This window comes from Delphinapterus leucas, chromosome 2 (genome assembly GCF_059928025.1).
Source record: "Delphinapterus leucas isolate spDelLeu-1000000601 "Yukka" chromosome 2, BTC_Dleu_Yukka2, whole genome shotgun sequence".
Classification (NCBI taxonomy): Eukaryota; Metazoa; Chordata; class Mammalia; order Artiodactyla; family Monodontidae; genus Delphinapterus; species Delphinapterus leucas.
The window spans coordinates 115,521,551-115,530,953 of NC_143130.1; the positions used below are offsets into that span (position 1 = coordinate 115,521,551).

Genomic DNA, 9,403 nt, shown 5'->3' on the forward strand with positions numbered 1-9,403 from the left:
ATCTCATTTCTGAGAGAAGGAAACTGAGGCTGAGGTAAGTGTGTGGTGATTTCCCTGGGCAGTACTGGCACTGGTCCTACCATCTTCTGAGGCCAAATTCACTTCTCTTTCTACTTTGCAGTATTACTAGGTCATACTCTTTGCAATAGCTTAGAAAAGAATAAAGACTTCAAGCCTGTCATTTTACAGCCACATTTCTGAGTCCTGCTCATTTTACTGCAATAACAGGATAGCACACACTGATAAGTGGAAAATCTACCTTATTCTTTTTCTTTTTATTCACCGAAAGGGAACATTCAGTGATGTGACTCAGTTGAAACAGGCAAAACCCACAAGTCATTTCCTCTTTAGGAATTTTGCTCTAATTAAAAAGAAGAGGAAGCTCAACCAAAATGCTCACATCCTCTTGAACAGGGAACAGATGAGTCACTTAGAACCACAGTATCAGTGACCAGCTTTACCTGGTGTGAAATTGGTGAACTTCAGCTGGGGAACAGAGGTTAGCACCCTGGGCTGCAGTTTGTAATCACCATGAGAGCTTTTTAAAATATCAGTGCCAGATCCCTCCCCTGAAGGTTCTGATTTAATTGTTCCCCATTTCTCTGAGTCTCTCTACTGAAGAAGCTCATTGGAGTTCCCCACTAGCCCCCTTCCTTTGCTATTCCTTCCCTTTTATGGCCATTCCCCCTTCCCTCATGTTGCACCCATTGACTCCCCAGGACACCTCCTAAATATCCCACCTAGAAAGAACTCCAAGGACCTTTCAAAACTTACTAGTCCTGGGTTTCATCTTTTCAGGGCTCTTCTGGCTAACTCCATAAACTAAAAGGTGATAGAGCAGGGTTTCCCAAACTTGCCTAGAGATAGATTCCCAGAGGATTGGCCAGTGCCAAGGCAAAGGATGATACAGCATATCTCCCAGATGACCTATCTGTGGCTTAAAGGCTACTTTTACTGAAATGAGAAAGTCACTGTGGTAAGGCTGGTGTGAGGTATTTTTGTGCATGGAACCCTTTCATAGCAACCAGCTCCTTTAATTTGTAGTAGCAGATAAATCTCATGTTTTGTTTTATGGGGGGAGTGGGAAGGGGGAAGAGGGGAAAGCATGCACAAGAGACTTATCAGAGATGAGCTTCCTTAATTTCTTGTCCTTATTACAGATTTACTTATATTCACATACATCCCTGTTTCTTCTGTTTTCATGGGAGAGGTGTCTCTTGTATGGGAAAAATTTGTGCCCAGGTGGACAACTGCATTATCTAGAATCTAGACAATCCCCCAGGGTTATCTGATTAGGGTTATCTGATTCCAAATCTATGGAAACTATCTTAAAACTCTGTAAATTGTAGATAACTGATAGCAATACAAAATAATTCTTGTTTATAGACATGCAAAATCTATCCTTACCAGTAGAGGTTCAGTTGACTTCTCTCTACCACTGTGGAAGAAGCTTGTTTTGCTTCCATTTGCAGATTCATTTCAACATTCCTTTACTCTGTATAAGTTTGTGGTTTTTGATTTCTCCTTTGAGCTGGTTACAATGTCTACCTTGTTTCTTCATTGATTAATACATTCAATACAATCTTTTAACACATTTTCATTTTATATCTGTATGAGAGGCATGATTTTTACCTTTTTTTTCTCCAAATGTCTTTTAACAGTTTGGAGGTCTTCTACTGAGTTGCCCAATGGATTCACCTAACAAAACTAGGTATAGTTCTGACCAGAGGAATGCAGCTCATGGGTTGCTTAACGCCCAGACACATCTTTTTTTTGGCTCTCAAAATAACAACTTCACTTTGCTCTGTTTTTCTAGTTTTAATATTGTTCTCTATTAATTTTGTGGTTTGTCTTTGTTGTGCTTACAGCAATGTCATTGCCCACTCTTGGTAGCAACGATTAGGAATTTGGTGTTATGTTCTGACCAGAACATGTGAACGGATTAATGATTTGTAGAGATCTTTTCTCTGTTGGCTGAGAGACAACAGAGAAACTAGTTTGTTAGTCTTGTTTGTTTGCTTATTCATTTATTTGGGCTCAAATAAGTTAAGAATGTTGTATTCCACCAAGAAGGAGAACAGCTCTTTGATATCTGAACCAGTAAATTTTTTGTGCTTCTGTGTTTACTATTGACTCATGACTGAAATTTTAAAATTGAAATCATAAACTCTGTGTCTGTATGTCTATATGTCTGTAATTCCAAAAGGTCTTTACGTCTCATTGTATGGATGTGTAACGCTTTCCTGAATCCAGATGGTATTATTAGATTATAAAATTTCCTAAATTAAAGAAGTCCTGTTCTGATTGACTTATGAGATAAATAAGTGCTTATTTAAATATAATATTCCTGTAATTCTCAAAAAATAAGGAAGTTGAATTTCTGAGATTTAAAATGTGCCAGATTTAAAAACTATTTTAAAACAAATCAGCTCAGAATCATTTAAAGAATTCAAGTTCACATAATTTAGGTAAATCCTTGGCAAACTAGACTTTTTTAATGGTAAGATCCTTGAGGCAGTGCACCAGGATGGGCTTCAGACATTTCTTTAACAGAATGAAGGTCAGGCTCCTCTTCTGAGAGCAGAGCAGGAAGAAACAAGGATGAGAGCAAATGCAGGTGTGCTTTCAGGGGTGTGTATGGAGTGGGAATATACAGGGAGATGCTTGATGGATTTCAAGTCTGATGGATTCTCTTTTTAAGAATCTAGGAGGTGAGGGAGCCTGCTGAGGATGAAGGGCTAGGTTTGGGTAGAAGGCCTGGGGAGGGTAGCAAAGGCTTAAGAAAGTATTTCACAAAGTGGAGGAGCTAAGTCACTGATGTACTTTGAGGCGATTTTCGTGGGTACGTAGGCAGAGTTGTTTTTTAAAAGTTTAATAGTTATGAGTTTATTTTAATGCAGAGGGTGTTTTTTCATTTTAATAGTTTTGTTTTTAAATGTGTATTGGAAATAAACAATTAGCACATCAAACCTAATATTTTATGGATATTACTTATAAAGCAAAAGTACTGTTTAAAAATTAAGTTAGGGCTTCCCTGGTGGCGAAGTGGTTGAGAGTCCACCTGCCGATGCAGGGGACATGGGTTCGTACCCTGGTCCGGGAAGATCCCACATGCCGCGGAGTGGCTGGGCCCGTGAGCCATGGCTGCTGAGCCTGCACATCTGGAGCCTGTGCTCTGCAACGGGAGAGGCCACAACAGTGAGAGGCCCACATACCGCAAAAAAAAAAAAAAAAAAAAAAAAAAAAATTAAGTTAATTTGAAGAAAGGGATTCAGTTACTATTACCTCAGGGGCTACTTTGATATGGCAAAAATCCCAAAGGTGGTACTCAAAAATTTGGGAAAGTTTGATTTAAATAAGATATCCAATAGGGCACTTGGGAAAAGAGGAACAATGTGGGTAAAAAGACTGGTGAGTGGTGCTGAGACCCTAGCCACCTGAAATCACAGCTTTTAGCACTGGCTCAGACCATAATTCTTCCCTGAAAAGCCCTCATGCTTTCATGGGGATGTTGCCAGTAACCGCTGAAAAAATAGGATTTGTCAGAATCAAGATAAGCAACATAAACTGAAGAGTAAAACAGTACATTTTTTTTTCTTTTTGGTTTAAAACAACAAATTTGGATTAAGAGTTCTGGTTAAAGGAGCTCCAGAGATGGGCGCAAGCCATGGCTAACAGTGCGTACCCCACAGACGGGCATGAGACGCTAAGGCTGCTGCTGCTGCCACCAAGAAGCCTGTGTGCAAGCACAGGTCACTATCCACACCTCCCCTCCTGGGAGCCTGTGCAGCCCACCACTGCCAGGGTCCCGGGATCCAGGGACAACTTCCCCAGGAGAACACACGGCGCACCTCACGCTGGTGCAACGTCCCGCTGGCCTCTTCCGCCACAGGCTTGCCCTGCACGCCATGCCCCTCCCTCCCCCCGGCCTGAGTGAACCAGAGCCCCTAAATCAGCAGCTCCTTTAACCCTGTCCTGTCTGAGAGAAGAACAGACGCCCTCCGGCGACCTACGTGCAGGAGCGGGTCCAAATAGAAAGCTGAACCCCGGGAGCTGTGCAAACTAAGAAGAGAAAGGGAAATCTCTCCCAGCAGCCTCAGGAGCAGTGGATTAAATCCCCACAATCAACTTGATATACCCTGCATCGGTGCAATACCTGAATAGACAATGAATCATCCCAAATTGAGGAGGTGGACTTTGAGAGCAAGATTTATTATTTTGTCCCCTTTTCCTCTTTCTTTGAGTGTGTATGTGTATGCTTCTGTGTGAGATTTTGTTTGTATAGCTTTGCTTTCACCATTTCTCCTAGGGTTCTGTCTGTCCAGTTTTTTTTTTTTTTACTTAAAATTTTTTTTCTTAATTTTTAATTTTAATAACTTTATTTTATTTTATCTTACTTTATTTTATTTTCTTTTATCCTCTTTCTTTCTTTCTTTCTTTCTATTTTTCTCCTTTTTATTCTGAGCCGTGTGGATGAAAACTCTTGGTGCTGCAGCCAGGAGTCCATGCTGTGCCTCTGAGGTGGGAGAGCCAACTTCAGGACACTGGTCCACAAGAGACCTCCCAGCTCCACATAATATCAAATGGCGAAAATCTCCCAGAGATCTCCATCTCAACACCAACACCCAGCTTCACTAAACGACCAGCAAGCTACAGTGCTGGACACCCTATGCCAAACAACTAGCAAGACAGGAACACAACCCCACCCATTGGCGGAGAGGCTGCCTAAAATCATAATAAGACCACAGACACCCCAAAACACACCAGCAGATGTGGACCTGCCGACCAGAAAGACAAGATCCAGCCTCATCCACCAGAACACAGGCACCAGTACCCTCCACCAGGAAGCCTACACAACCCACTGAACCAACTTTAGCCATTGGGGACAGACACCAAAAACAACGGGAAATACGAACCTGAAGCCTGCAAAAAGGAGACTCCAAACACAGTAAGACAAGCAAAATGAGAAGACAGAAAAACACACAGCAGATGAAGGAGCAAGAAAAAACCCCACCAGACCTATAAAATGAAGAGGAAATAGGCAGTCTACTTGAAAAAGAATTCAGAATAGTGATAGTAAAGATGATCCAAAATCTTGGAAATAGAATAGGGAAAATGCAAGAAACGTTTAACAAGGACCTAGAAGAACTAAAGAGGAAACAAGCAACGATGAACAGCACAATAAATGAAATTAAAAATACTCTAGAAGGGATCAATAGCAGAATAACTGAGGCAGAACAACGGACAAGTGACCTGGAAGATAAAATAGTGGAAATAACTACTGCAGGGCAGAATAAAGATAAAAGAATGAAAAGAACTGAGGAAGTCTCAGAGACCGCTGGAACAACATTAAACACACCAACATTCGAATTATAGGGGTCCCAGAAGAAGAAGAAAAAAAGAAAGGGACTGAGAAAATATTTGAAGAGATTATAGTTGAAAACTTCCCTAATATGGGAAAGGAAATAGTTAATCAAGTCCAGGAAGCACAGAGAGTCCCATACAGGATAAATCCAAGGAGAAACACGCCAAGACACATATTAATCAAACTGTCAAAAATTAAATACAAAGAAAACATATTAAAAGCAGCAAGGGAAAAACAACAAATAAGACACAAGGGAATCCCCATAAGGTTAAGAGCTGATCTTTCAGCAGAAACTCTGCAAGCCAGAAGGGAGTGGCAGGACATATTTAAAGTGATGAAGGAGAAAAACCTACAACCAAGATTACTCTATCCAGCAGGGATTTCATTCAGATTTTTTTTTTTTTTTTCCGGTATGTGGGCCTCTCAGTGTTGTGGCCTCTCCCATTGCGGAGCACAGGCTCCGGACGCGCAGGCTCAGCGGCCATGGCTCACGGGCCCAGCTGCTCCACAGCATGTGGGATCTTCCTAGACCAGGGCACGAACCCGTGTCCGCCGCATCGGCAGGCAGACTCTCAACCACTCTGCCACCAGGGAAGCCCTCTCATTCAGATTTGATGGAGAAATTAAAACCTCTACAGACAAGCAAAAGCTGAGAGAGTTCAGCACCACCAAACCAGCTTTACAACAAATGCTAAAGGAACTTCTCTAGGCAAGAAACACAAGAGAAGGAAAAGACCTACAATAACAAACCCAAAACAATTAAGAAAATGGGAATAGGAACATACATATCGATAATTACCTTAAATGTAAATGGATTAAATGCTCCCACCAAAAGACACAGACTGGCTGAATGGATACAAAAACAAGACCCATATATATGCTGTATACAAGAGACCCACGTCAGACCTAGAGAAACATACAGACTGAAAGTGACGGGATGAGAAAAGATATTCCATTCAAATGGAAATCAAAAGAAAGCTGGAGTAGCAATTCTCATATCAGACAAAATAGACTTTAAAAAAGACTATTACAAGAGACAAAGAAGGACAGTACATAATGATCAAGGGATCAATCGAAGAAAAAGGTATAACAATTGTAAATATTTATGCACCCAACATAGGAGCACCTCAATACATAAGGCAAATACTAACAGCCATAAAAGGGGAAATCAACAGTAACACATTCACAGTAGGGAACATTAACACCCCACTTTCACCAATGGACAGATCATCCAAAATGAAAATAAATAAGGAAACACAAGCTTTAAATGACACATTAAACAAGATGGACTTCATTGATATTTATAGGACATTCCATCCAAAAACATAGAATACACATTTTTCTCAAGTGCTCATGGAACATTCTCCAGGATAGATCATATCTTGGGTCACAAATCAAGCCTTGGTAAATTTAAGAAAATTGAAATTGTATCAAGTATCTTTCCCGACCACAACGCTGTCAGACCAGATATCAATTACAGGAAAAGATCTGTAAAAAATACAAACACGTGGAGTCTAAACAATACACTACTTAATAATGAAGTGATCACTGAAGAATTCAAAGAGGAAATCAAAAAATACCTAGAAACAAATGACAATGGAGACACGACAACCCAAAACCTATGGGATGCAGCAAAAGCAGTTCTAAGAAGGAAGTTTATAGTAATACAATCCTACCTTAAGAAGCAGGAAACATCTCGAATAAACAACCTAAACTTGCACCTAAAGCAATTAGAGAAAGAAGAATAAAAAAACCCCAAAGTTAGCAGAAGGAAAGAAATCATAAAGATCAGATCAGAAATAAATGAAAAAGAAATGAAGGAAATGATAGCAAAGATCAATAAAACTAAAGCCTGGTTCTTTGAGAAGATAAACAAAATTGATAAACTATTTCATCAAGAAAAAATGGGAGAAGACTCAAATCAATAGAATTAGAAAGGAAAAAGGAGAAGTAACAACTGACACAGCAGAAATACAAAAGATCATGAGAGATTACTACAAGCAACTCTATGCCAATAAAATGGACAACCTGGAAGAAATGGACAAATTCTTAGAAATGCAGAACCTGCCAAGACTGAATGAGGAAGAAATAGAAAATATTAACAGACCAATCACAAGCACTGAAATTGAAACTGTGATAAAAAATCTTCCAACAAACAAAAGCCCAGTACCAAATGGCTTCACAGGAGAATTCTATCAAACATTTAGAGAAGATCTAACACCTATCCTTCTCAAACTCTTCCAAAATATAGCAGAGGGAGGAACACTCCCAAACTCATTCTACGAGGCCACCATCACCCTGATACCAAAACCAAACAAGGATGTCACAAAGAAAGAAAGCTACAGGCCAATAACACTGATGAACATAGATGCAAAAATCCTCCACAAAATACTAGCAAAGAGAATCCAACAGCACAGTAAAAGGATCATACACCATGATCAAGTGGGGTTTATTCCAGGAATGCAAGGATTCTTCAATATATGCAAATCAAACAACGTGATACACCATATTAACAAATTGAAGGAGAAAAACCATATGATCATCTCAATAGATGCAGAGAAAGCTTTCAACAAATTCAACACCCATTTATGATAAAAACCCTCCAGAAAGTAGGCATAGAGGGAACTTTCCTCAACATAATAAAGGCCATATATGACAAACCCACAGCCAACATTGTCCTCAATGGTGAAAAACTGAAAGCATTTCCACTAAGATCAGGAACAAGACAAGGTTGCCCACTCTCACCACTCTTGTTCAACATAGTTTTGGAAGTTTTAGCCACTGCAATCAGAGAAGAAAAGGAACTAAAAGGAATCCAAATTGGAAAAGAAGAAGTAAAGCTGTCACTGTTTGCAGATGACATAATGCTATACATAGAAAATCCTAAAGATGCTACCAGAAAACTACTAGAGCTAATCAATGAATTTAGTAAAGTAGCAGGATACAAAATTAATGCACAGAAATCTCTGACATTCCTATACACTAATGATGAAAAATCTGAAAGTGGAATTAAGAAAACACTCCCATTTACCATTGCAACAAAAAGAATAAAATACCTAAGAATAAACCTACCTAAGGAGACAAAAGACCTGTATGCAGAAAACTATAAGACACTGATGAAAGAAATTAAAGATGATACAAATAGATGGAGAGATATACCATGTTATTGGATTGAAGAATCAACATTGTGAAAATGACTCTACTACCCAAAGCAACCTACAGATTCAATGCAATCCCTATCAAACTACCACTGGTATTTTTCACAGAACTAGAACAAAAAATTTCACAATTTGTATGGAAACACAAAAGACCCCGAATAGCCAAAGCAATCTTGAGATCGAAAAATGGAGCTGGAGGAATCAGGCTCCCTGACTTCATACTATACTACAAAGCTACAGTAATAGAGACAGTATGGTACTGGCACAAAAACAGAAAGATAGATCAATGGAACAGGATAGAAAGCCCAGAGATAAACCCATGCACATATGGTCACCTTATCTTTGATAAAGGAGGCAGGAATGTACAGTGGAGAAAGGACAGCCTCTTCAATAAGTGGTGCTGGGAAAACTGGACAGGTATATGTAAAAGTATGAGATTAGAACACTTCCTAACACCATCCACAAAAATAAGCTGAAAATGGGTTATAGACCTAAATGTAAGGCCAGAAACTATCAAACTCTTGGAGGAAAACATAGGCAGAACACTGTGTGACATAAATCACAGCAAGATCCTTTTTGACCCACCTCCTAGAGAAATGGAAATAAAAACAAAAATAAGCAAATGGGACCTAATGAAACTTAAAAGCTTTTGCACAGCAAAGGAAACCATAAACAAGACCAAAAGACACCCCTCAGAATGGGAGAAAATATTTGCAAATGAAGCAACTGACAAAGGATTAATCTCCAAAATTTATAAGCAGCTCATGCAGCTCAATATCAAAAAAACAAACAACCCAATCCAAAAATGGGCAGAAGACCTAAATAGACATTTCTCCAAAGAAGATATACAGATTGCCAACAAACACATGAAAGAATGCTC

The 9,403-nt window shown here is 39.5% G+C and overlaps 1 protein-coding gene across 1 annotated transcript in view; it reads left to right on the plus strand.

Annotated features, from left to right (window-relative positions):
• The window catches only part of AKAP6 (A-kinase anchoring protein 6), a 607,123-nt gene that overhangs the window by 3,380 nt on the left and 594,340 nt on the right, over window positions 1–9,403 (plus strand). The gene's annotated exons all lie outside the window — the stretch shown is intronic.